This window comes from Dermacentor andersoni, chromosome 11 (assembly GCF_023375885.2).
Source record: "Dermacentor andersoni chromosome 11, qqDerAnde1_hic_scaffold, whole genome shotgun sequence".
NCBI lineage: Eukaryota > Metazoa > Arthropoda > Arachnida > Ixodida > Ixodidae > Dermacentor > Dermacentor andersoni.
In genome coordinates this window covers 20859169-20871270 of record NC_092824.1, presented here as the reverse complement: position 1 = coordinate 20871270, position 12102 = coordinate 20859169, and positions in this window count along the sequence as shown.

Genomic DNA, 12102 nt, shown 5'->3' with positions numbered 1-12102 from the left:
TTCTTTTCATGAGTCGTTAGCATTGCTTACTGAAAAGAGATGCAATACTAACACACATCTCATTCAGGTGCATTTCGCACGCGGTTGATGAAAGCTGCTCTGCCAGAGGGGCCACTCAAGTCTGCATGCTTCTTTTTCAGGGTCAAAAAATCACGCAAAGGAATTCGAAGCGAAGTAAACTTACAGCAACAGATCTATCTATTCTTTAGGCATAAGCTATCCGTACCTTCAGAAATGATTATTAAATGGCTACCTCCTTCTCATAGAAATATATAATGAAGTTCCTTCTCTGTACATGTTTAAATATATTGTATATGTACATGGTGTTTACAGCGAACATTTAAAACAATGTTGAAGTCAGAAAATACGGGTGAGGCAGCCGCCGCTGGTGCTTCAAATGCGCGTGTCCTCCTATTGTCAGGATTTGCAGAAATGAAGCGAAATTATGGATTAAATGCATTGCCCGTCCGCAACAAAAATTATGCAGTAAGCTATGAGCCACAATAAAATTTCAGGTAAAAATGTCGAGAAAAAGCAAAAGAAACCTCACACCATGCGGGTGACAAAACTGTGGTAATGGTACTATAGGTTCGGGGGGGGGCGGGGGAAGGGGTAGCCTTGGGTATCGCCAGGGAAGGGGGGGGCTCGAACCCCGGAGCCCTCCCCTCCCTGTAGTCGTTGCTTGTGGTTGTCGTCCACGCAGTTAATTAGTCTCGTGAAGACCAAATGCTTCCTGAGCGTTCCCGCGCACTACCTTAATGAAATGGGCCTGAGGTTTACGGGTTGTAGCTTTTTGCCTCGCTTTCGCATCATTACCAGTTGGGCTGTTTTCCACTGACGTTGGATGCTGCCCTCCTCCCAGCATTCGTTCAGATAACTGGTGAGAGCCGTGATAGAATCATCATCCAGATTTCCCAGGATCTCGTAGCTGATTAAGCAAGGTCTCGGTGCGGATTTCGTATGGAACCGAATAAGCTTAGCTCGGACCTCCTCCTCAATTATGGGGCTGTCTACGCCCGGGTTTTCCTTGCCAGTATATGGGTGTTGTTGTTCCTTGGTTGTACTACCTACGTATCGCGTTTGTCTTGCTCGCTCCGTGCCTGAGGTCTTCGTCCAGTTCTGTCTCAGTGCTTGAGCATGTTATTTTTTTTTTCAGATTATGTGTCTGCGTGGTCTCGCTATTCCGCGGGTCTAGAAGTTAGCGTCGAAGGTTCCACGTTTTTTTTATTTTATAGCTAGCCCTATTTGTCCCTCCATGTTGTTGCATTTGGTCTCCCAATTCTGCCGGGCTAGTCTACTCGCATGGTCTTCTATCTCCTCATTCAGCAGCTCGCTTTTGCGCCGTATGGTTCAGTTAAGCTTTTGCTATCTCCGACGCTCCTGCATGCTGTTTTTTGCGTCCCGCATGTCTAGTAGTTTGCTCTCTGCCTCCTCTAACCCTGCTGCCTCCGGGAGAGTTCTGTACGCTCTTTAATGCGGTCGTGAATTTTTTGCGTCCAGCTTTCTAATCATTTATGACTTCGTCGGCCTCCTCCTTTCGGATTTGGCGGAAAGAGTCCGATTTGACCATCGTTATTTTCTTGCCTTACTTTCAAGGTAGGTCTGCGTGCACGATTGTCTCTACGATGAAGTGACTATTAACTAGGTTTTCTTGCGCAGTTATCCGTTTTGGAACGGCTGCTAACTAGGTTTTCTTGCGCAGTTATCCGTTTTGGAACGGATGTCTTCTTGGGAAATGTTAGGTCAGGTGTGCTATCCGTGCTGAGGCTGTTACCCATTGTGGTTGAAGCCTGGGGGTCCGTTACGAGGGCAAGACCCTCCTGTTAGGCGCTTAAACACAGGTTGCGCCCTTCGACGGTCTCCATGCGATATCGCCAGCCCGCATGAGGTGCATTAAAATCCCCTTCGACGACTAGTGCCTGCATTCGTGCTATATTTCGAGCTTTCCGAAGCAGCGGATAAAATATCAACCTCTGTCGAGTGCTACCACTACACACACACACACACACACACACACACACACACACACATATATATATATATATATATATATATATATATATATATATATATATATATAACTCGCCGTAGTTGCTCAGTGGCTATGGTGTTGGGTTTCTGAGTACGAGGTCGCGGGATCGAATCCCGGCCACGGCGGCCGTATTCCAATGGCGGCGAAATGCGAAACCACCCTTGTACTAAAATTCAGGTGCGCGTTAAAGAACCCCAGATGGTCGAAATTTCCGGAGTCCTCCACTACGGCGTGCCTCATAATCAGAAAGCGGTTTTGGCACGTAAAACCCCATAATTTAATTTTTAATATATATATATATATATATAAATATATAAATATATATATATATATATATATATATATATATATATATATATATATATATATATATATATATATATATATATATTCCTTACAATGGCCCCGCGGAAATAAAGGAGCCCTCCTGGCGACTTAGTTTTCTGGAAGGACGGTAGAATTGTGATACGGCTTGAGACGCTGAACGTGAACGACTTCGCGGTTACGACATCGCATGTCGGACGGCGGCGTTAGCGGCTCAACCAGGTAATTAACGGTTGATGTTCTCTCGAGAACGCGGTATGGACCGTCGTACTTCGGAAGGAGCTTTGAAGCGAGCCCAGGCGTGCGGTGTGGCACTAACAACCAGACGAGAGCGCCCGGGAGAAAAGTGGGAGTCGAGTTCTGGGCATCGTGAACGGCTTTTTGGCGGTGCTGGTCGTCCGAGGTGAATCGGCGGGCAAGCTGCCGACATTCCTCTGCTTGTCTGGTGGCTTCTGAGATCGGCAGGCATTCGGATGGGTCCCGCCGGTAGGGCAGAATGGTGTCGATGGTGTGCGAAGGATGACGGCCCTAAAGAAGGTAAAAGGGTTAGAATCCGGTACTGGCCTGAGTCGCGGTGTTGTAGGCGTAGGTGACAAACGGAAGAACTAGGTCCCAATTAGAGTGATCAGGTGAGACATACATGGCGAGCATGTTCGATTAAAGCGTTCCGTGGTACCGTTAGTCTGTGGGTGATAAGCAGTGCAGTTACGATGAACAATAGCGCATTCAGCAAGCAGTTGTTCGATGACTTCAGATAAGAAGGCGTGGTCTCTATCGCTTAAAAGTTCACGTGGACCTCCATGACGAAGGAGAAATCGGCGAAGTAAGAAATTGGCGACCTCCTGCGCTGTAGCATTTGGTAGAGCAGCAGTCTCCGAATAACGGGTTAAGTGGTCTACCGCAACGATTATCCACCTGTTGCCGGCAGGAGTCAACTGAAGTGTCCCGTAGAGATCTATGCCCACGCGAGCAAAGTGTCGGAATGGGCATTCTAAAGGCTGGAGTTCACCGGCGGAGTTGTGTGGTGGCGCTTTCCGGCGTTGGCACTCATGACAAGAGCGGACGAACTTTCGAACGAAATTATACATTCCGTGCCAGTAATAGCGGTGTCGAAGTCTTTCGTAGGTCTTGAAGACTCCCGCATGGCCACACTGAGGGTCGACGTGGAACGAGGAGCAGAGCTCTGATCGCAAGATTCGCGGAATGACGAGTAACCAGGTGCGTCCCTCTGGGGCATAGTTGCGTCGATATAGTAGCTGGTCGCGAATCGCAAAATGAGGCACTTGGCGCCGAAGCGTGCGTGACGCTGGAACTTTCGACGTATCCGAGAGAAGGTCGAGCAGAGATGCAGTCCAGGGATCATTACGCTGTGCAGCAGCGATAGTGTCAACATCCAGAGAGGATAATGTGCACTCGCAGGGGGAGTCGTGACTGGCCTTCGGGGGAAGCGGTGATTGGGATAGCGCGTCAGCGTCGGAGTGCTTTCGCCCGGAACGGTACACCACGCGGATGTCGTATTCTTGGATTCGCAATGCCCAGCGGGCAAGGCGGCCCGATGGATCTTTGAGCGTCGACAGCCAACATAGTGCGTGGTGGTCGGTGACTACGTCAAAAGATCGGCCGTATAAATATGGGCGAAACTTGCCTAGCGCCCGCACAATGGCCAAACACTCCTTTTCGGTAACGCTGTAATTGGTCTCCGCCTTGGTTAACGTGCGACTCGCGTATGCGACGATGTATTCTGGGTGGCCAGGTTGACGCTGTGCCAACACAGCGCCAAGGCCTACAACGCTTGCATCGGTATGGATTTCGGTTGGCGCTTGTGGGTGAACATGGCGAAGAATGGGTGGCGTCGTGAGAAGATGGCGCAAGGTTGTGAAGGCGTCGTCACACTCTGGAGACCATGATGAGATATCTCGGGCGCCACCAAGGAACTGCGTGAGAGGCGATATAATTGACGCAAAGTTTCAAACGAATCGCCGGAAGTAAGAGCAGAGGCTGATAAAACTGCGTAGCTCTTTCATAGTAGCAGGTTTTGGGAACGCAGTAACAGCACGTAGCTTCTCGGGATCCGGGCGAATGCCCTCCTTTGAGACGACATGGCCTAAAATTGTTAGCTGACGAACAGCAAATCGACACTTCTTCAAGTTAAGTTGCAACCCGGCGTTTGTCAAGCAAGTGAGTACGTGCTGGAGGCGGAGCAGGTGGGTTGGGAAATCAGGGGCGAACACTACAATGTCGTCAAGGTAGCAAAGACATATTTTCCATTTGAGGCCACGTAGCACATTATCCATCATTCTTTCGAACGTAGCAGGCGCGTTGCAAAGTCCGAAAGGCATGACAGTGAATTCATATAAGCCGTCTGGTGTAACAAAGGCAGTTTTCGGGCGATCGGCCTCTGCCATCGGAACCTGCCAGTAGCCTGACCGCAAATCCAGCGAAGAAAAGAACTCGGCTCCCTGCAAACAGTCCAGAGCATCATCGATGCGTGGTAATGGGTAGACGTCCTTCAGCGTGATCTTGTTCAACCGTCGGAAGTCAGCACAGAAGCGGATGGAACCGTCTTTCTTTGTGACGAGGACCACGGGAGAGGCCCATGGGCTTTGGGAAGGTTGAATGACGCCTCGACGGAGCATGTCATCGACCTGGTCTGCAATGACGCGACGTTCCGTAGCGGACACGCGATATGGTCTTTGTCGCAGGGGTGAGTGAGTGCCAGTGTCGATTTAATGCTTGACTGTCGATGCATGGCCAAGGCAGGTTTGCGCAACGTCGAAAGAAAGGCGGAAGTGCTGAAGGATTGCGACAAGTTGAGATCGCTGCGAAGGCGTCAGATCTTCGTCGATGAATAGGCTGAACACACCAGTCGATGTTGAGTCTGGTACGGAGAGTGCACTCAGTTCATGGGCAGCAGTAGAAGACACTTCGTCGAGGACGGAGACAATTCGTGTGGAATCGACCGACTCGACGTAACCAAGGCATTCGCGGCGCAGCAGTGATAGCGGCGATGAAAGATGATTGTAAATGGGCATCGTGCTCACACCGGCGGCAAGGTCAAGAGCTGCAAAGGGCAAAGGAAGCGCTTTTCGGATAACAAAGTGATGAGAGGGCATGAAGAAGACCGTCCCATCGGATATGGTACTACAGAAGACTGGTACGAATGCTGACGAGCACGGGGGGATACAGGTGTCTTCTGTCACGACAATTTTAGCGGCAGGATGAGCATCAGCCGAGGCCACGTCACAAAGGTGGAAAAGTTCAATCTCAGCCCAAGCGCAATTGATGATGGCATTGTGGCGGGAGAGAAAATCCCATCCTAGAATAACGGCGTGGGAGCACGATGAAAGAACTATGAATTCAATCGTGTACAAAACATCCTGTATGATCACACGGGCAGTACAAGCAGCGGTAGGGCGAATGGGTTGAGCACTCGCCGTTCGGAGCGACAATCCAGACAGAGACGTCGTCACTTTGCGAAGCGAACGGCAAGACCTGGCATCCATAACTGAAATAGCGGTACCGGTATCGACTAAGGCGACTGTAGTGACATCTTCGATAAACACATCAATGACATTGGCAGGTAAAGGAGGAGGATTTCGGCATGTCGACACTTGCGCAGTTCTTGCCTCAGGAACTGCGTCGTCTAGTTTCCCTCTTCGTTAGAGACGGGTCGTCGACGCATAGGGGAAAGCGATCGACAAAGTGGGGAGGGTGACCGGAGGCGTTCGAAGCGAGGACGGCGATCAGTCGGGGAGCAAGCTGGTGATGGGCCGAAGGGTTCGTAAGGTGCATTTGCATCAGGCGGCACATAGGGCGCTCGGCGATCGTCGTCGAACGCCTGCGATCGGCGGCGGCAGAACCTTGCGAAATGACCGGGATACCTACATGCGAAGCATATAGGGCGATTGTCCGGCGTACGCCACGGGTTAGCGACGGCAGTGGTGGTCCGGGGGACGGGAGGGGAGGGTGGTGCACAGGCTGCTGGAAGCGACGCACGGGCACACTGCGAGGTGCCATTGCAGCAACCGTAGCATAAGTGACTGGTGTAGTCACAACATCCTGCTGGTGAACAGCCGGCAGCGCTTCCGCGACCTCTTCATGGATCACGTTACGGATATTAGACGGCAAAGTGCTGGCAGACTCCTGAGTGACGGACACCAGAGATAGCTGTCGTGCGACTTCTTCGCGGACGAAATCCTTGATTTGCGTTATCAGGGAGGCTTGTTCTGGGCCGGTGGTAAGGCTGCAGAGTAATGCCGCATTTGGTGTGGGATGTCGCCTTGTCAGAGCTCGCTGCTTACGCAATTCATCATAGCTCTGGCACAAGCTGATGACGTCGCCAACAGTGCGCGGGTCCTTGGCCAGAAGCATTTGGAACGCGTCATCGTCGATTCCCTTCATGACGTGCTTGATCTTTTCCGCTTCCGTCATGGCAGCGTTCACGTGCCTGCACAAATCGAGAACGTCTTCTATATAGCTGGTGAATGTCTCACCCGTGTCCTGTGCGCGTGTACGCAAACGCTGCTCGGCTCGGAGTTTCCTGACGACGGGTCGGTCAAATACTTCTGTAATGGACGTCTTGAGCGCCGACCACGTTTGGATATCCCTTTCATGATTTCTGAACCAGAGACTGGCCACGCCCGCGAGGTAGAATGAGACGTAAGCCAGCTTGTCCGAGTCATTCCATTTGTTGATAACGCTCACCCGTTCGTAGGACGACAGCCACTCTTCAACGTCGTTGTCGTCGGTTCCGCTGAAGATGGGAGGCTCCCGCTGGCGAACGGTGCCAGCGCAAGGGACGGGTGGCGATGGAAGAGTCTGCTGGTCGGCGTCCGGCATGGCGGAGGGTAGCGTCCGAGAACGGAGTTCCAGGATGGTAGAGTGGAACGTTACCCCGCACGGCTCCACCACGTATAAAGGAGGTTTATTGGGGTTCGCAGCGACCGCCGGTTCTACGATGCACCGAGCACAGTCCCCGAGCTCGAGCTTCTGCTGCGCGCTTGATGCTGCCGATGCTGCTGACTGCGCGCATGTTCGTCATCTTCCTTACAATATATATATATATATATATATGTATGTATATATATATATATATATATATATATATAGAGAGAGAGAGAGAGAGAGAGAGAGAGACTTGCTTCTCCTTTGCGCGTGGGGATAATAACATCTCTCAGGACGTGGTCGACGCAGGTCACGCCATTGTGATATTCTATGACCACGACCTTTCTCTGTACGAGTGCTGTAACGGATGCCTTCTCGTCGGAAGCACCATACAATTTGTACCCGATAATGTAGCCTGTCCTCCTGTTTCTTGCAGGGCGATGACATCTGGGGCCTCCTAGCTATTCACGAACTGCTGCAGGTTTCACCGTTTCCGGCGATACCCGCGTCTGTTTCATTGCGAGATTGCCGATTTGTCACTCCAAGCCACGTTGAATTGCTTGGACCTCCCCGATCGCTTTGTTGGTTTCCGTCATCGTGGGTCAGTCATACGATCAGGTTGTCGTCTTTACTGGGCCTACTCCCGTAACCCTCGCATCCCTTGGGACGTTTTCTAGTATTCTTAGTTGGGCTTCCATGTCGTCTATTCTTTGCCGTACATCCACGAGCTCTATATGCTACCTCACGAACTGCTCTTGCAACATCTTAGTAAGCATCGCGACCACGCCCTCTCATTTCTTCTCCAAGTGCGTCGAGAGGGCACTTTTTCCTTCCGGCTCTTCCTCGGCTTTTCTCGTGTGTGGTGGTGCTACGGCACTTGTGTGTTAACGGGTGGTAGGACGCGCCCAGTGCCCTACTGGGGGTAGTGCTGTGGCTATGCTCACGCATCCTACTTTGCTGAAGTTTGGCATTGCCTCATCCCAATTTCTGAATTCTCTCCCTTGGCTTAGTATTCTCGCGGGTAACATGCTCTAATAGTTCTCTATGATGCATCATTTTCTAATCTAAGGTGGACCCGCCGATAGTAGATGAAGCAGTGCCGGAGACCGTGTATGACCCACTCACCTGTGTATCGTTTCTGCAGTTGCTGCTGATGCCCTCCGGGTATCTGTGAGGTGAGAGTCCTCTCGGTCCCGACCTCGACCTGGGCCAGAACTTGGATCGGATCTTGGATCTAGGCCAACAGCCGTGCATCCTGCCGGGGAGTCTCGGAAAGGAGCGAGAGCGGCTCTTGCCACTGCTACTGCTACCGTAGTCGCTGGTGTTGGCCCCCGTAGAGGATTCTGCGGTAGCCCGGTCACTATCTGAGGCGACTCTGACGGTTTTCCGCCATAGACTTCAGCCGCTTTTGTTCATTGCTTTGATACTGTCGGCGCTCCCACTGTGACTTTTTTTGGTCTCGAGGCATTCACGACACTCCTTGTCCCCCGCGAGTTGCCCCTTCTTGCACAAGGAAGGATTTTCTTTATCAATTGGCACATTTGCAGTCCTCTTGTCGAAACATTGACGGTATGTTAATTCTTGTTGTTCGTGTTACTAAGAGAAATGGCACAACCCATTCTAGGGGATCGGCCATTCCTTGTCAACCTTTCTCAGTGTCATCTTCTTTCACATCTATGCCCACATGGGCAAGCACTCTTCTTCCAAACATTTCCTGTCACGTGGTGGCCTATACGTAGGCCGACCACGGTATGCCACTGTGTTGAAATTACACGCGGAGTCCCGTTGTGGCTAGTAACACCTGCGAGCCTTTATCTCGCGAGAGAAATTGCATTCCGAAGGCTGTGAAAATTACGGCAATCGGTCGCCGCGCTTCAACCTCAGCAGACCGACTTATCTCGCGCGGTGAAATCCGGTGCGCGTTTCTAACCGTGGCGCCCCCGTTCAGCTGATTTATCATGCACAAACTCTTCACAATGGAAATTTCTTTTTTTTCTACGTGGAAACCAATCTGTTGCCACAACATTCGTCACCATTCCCTCATCATCATCGCCATCGCTGCTCCAGTCCCGTGAATCGACTAGCGCGCAAGAATGACGCCATCACGCCACCTATTGGGATGGAACGACGCTGCCGCCGCTCCGGTTAGTGTTCTTGAATACATAGGTCACTGCAGTAAGCGCAGACTGCGCGAATGTGTCTGAGCACTGTCTACGTCCTGTCTTTTCTGTCGCGTTGTGTAATTTCGCGATCTATTTGCAAGTATGGAATGCCTACATTGCCAGCATACGGTTATTTTGGTGCATTGCGATAGGGTAACATACAAACTGGTCATAGCAGAAATTCTTCTGCAACAAACTTGAGAAGCAACTAGGCACTGCGCAGCGTGCGATCGAACGAGAATTCGGAGCTGTGATTATTTACACGAATAGCGCGCTATGGACTAGGGCTCATTCCTGTCGCTTATGTACATTCTCAAAGAATAAGAGGATGACTTGGAATTAGCCAGATTGTTGAATGCGTTGATCAGATAACTGGCCGTAGATGAGAACCACGAAACAGATTCCAAGGGGCCTTTGACGCAGTCGATGACAACACAGGATTCGGTGGTGTGATGACGCTAAAATGACGCTAAACAGAAAACATAAGATTTGGCCTGTATTTTTATGTGACCGTTGTAGAATACAAAAAAAGCCTGTCTTACCGCTTGAAGTTTGCGCACCAACACCCCCTGATGTTATGTATTATGACAGCGTCTGCTTGGGCGTAGTAAACGTTTCCATCTTTAAAGGCCTTGGAGGAATGAAACAAAATAGAAGAAGCACTGCAGTCCCTTTCTTTTTTTTTCTTTTTTTTTTGATGCCGGATGTGAACACTCCCCCAAATTGATATGTGACGGTCTTCGTGATTCTCGTTTATCTATTTGTTTCCGTTGTGCTAGCCTCCACCCAAACCCTTTGCTAAACCGCCAGGAATGCTTGAAAGCAGCGGCGAGCATAGTAGACCACTATGCCACGTACTGCAGTCTCCAATGCTCCCCGTCCAAGTCTCAATTTGTGCATATTGGACCTTCCCCGAAATGCAAAATCTCAGTTCAGCTTTTTCTCGCCAGTGGCCCCAATCGAGAAGTGGAGGAGATTCGAATACTCGGTCTCTTCATTAATCAACATCGCAAGGCAGACACAACTCTTGCCAAACTCCGCAAGGTCAGCGACCAGGTGGACCGGATGGTTCGCCGCGTTTCTAGCAAGCGAGTAGGGTTGCGAAGTAAGGATGCGGTGCGGCTCGCACATGCCTTCGTTACTAGTCGAGTACTGTACTCGACCCCATACCTACGCTTACGGAAACATGAAGATTGCTTTGAGGTTGTACTGCGCAAAATTCTCAAGAGAGCCCTCGACTTCCCGATCTCCACTTCCAACGCGCGTCTTCTCGCGTCGGGGGTGGTGAACACCTGTCCGGAGCTTCGCGGGGCACATCTCGTTAACCAATACACGCGCCTCCCCCAGACCGTGTCCGGTCGCCGCCTCTTAGACCGGTTACATATTAAACATGACCAGCATTCGATGGAGAGGGTTCGACTGCCCGAACTGTGGAGACGCGCCCTCTAGGTTCGACCCCCTCCAACTAAGATGAACAACGAGGACCATGATCATGGCCGGCACCAGGCGCGGGCAGATGCCCTGCACCGCCACTATGGCTCTAAAAAATACGTCTTCTACGTCGATATTGCAGGCCCAGACCACTCCAGGGGGGATGGCACACGGCTGCCAATCATACACGAGGAAAGACAAGTGGGCAGCCTCTCGTTCAAAGCACCCAGCTCAACGCATGCGGAGGAGGTGGCGATCACCCTCGCAGCCTCCCATCCCGACTCTAAATTCATCCTCACAGACTGCCGTGGAGCCTGTCGTAACTTTCCATTCGGATGGATCGCTCCTCTCGCTGACAAAATTCTTCGCCGTAGTATTCGTAACTACGATCCAACTCATCGCTCAATCATATGGGTCCCCGGCCACCAAGGCATGCCAGGTAACGAATCCGCCCATGAGGGAGCCCGCGCACTCACTTACCGGGCACCAGGCATCACTTGGGAGGACCTTGACCCAGATCACAGCCCTCTTCTCTTTTTTAAATACATTACTGAGCACTATCGTGCCGAACACCGCCGTTACCCGGTTCCTATGAAGGGACTGGGTAAAGCTGGCGAGCGAACTCTCCTTAGGCTCCTTACAAACACCCTGCTGTGCCCGGCGGTTCTCAAGCACTTTGATCCTTGTTTTGACGGCCGCTGTTCATTCTGTGGGGAGGTGGCCGACACCGTCAACATAATTTGGGCCGGCAGGCAAAATTCTTCTCTCCCCCCATCACCCTTTCCCCTTCCCGAGAGGACTGGGAGGCGGCCCAACTCAGCTGCCAGGAACTATTGGCCCAACAAGCCTCAGTTCAGCTGACTTGCGCAGCGACCAACACCAACGGGGTCCCGGAATGAGAGACTCCGCCCAGTATTGCAAGGGGAGCGACCCATAAGACGTCTCTTCGCGAGCACTTCTGTATATATAGCCCAATAAATGCTATTCACCACCACCGCCGCCGCGCTGGCGTGCCGTACAACCAAGCTTACGTTAAAATGATTTGAGGACACAGCGTTAGAGGACAGGTTTTGCGAACGCGCGGCGAACGCTGCCAACGTCGCACGTGCCAGCGCCGCGCGAGAGGGGAAAGCGCAGACCCGCTAACGGCTGCGAACGATCATAAAGTTTCCCATTCGAACTATCCGAAACACCGCGCACGTTTGCTCGCTTGACTTGGCGACCGAGGCGTAGTTCCTATGTTGACGCTGTTTGAAACACTAGTCTAAC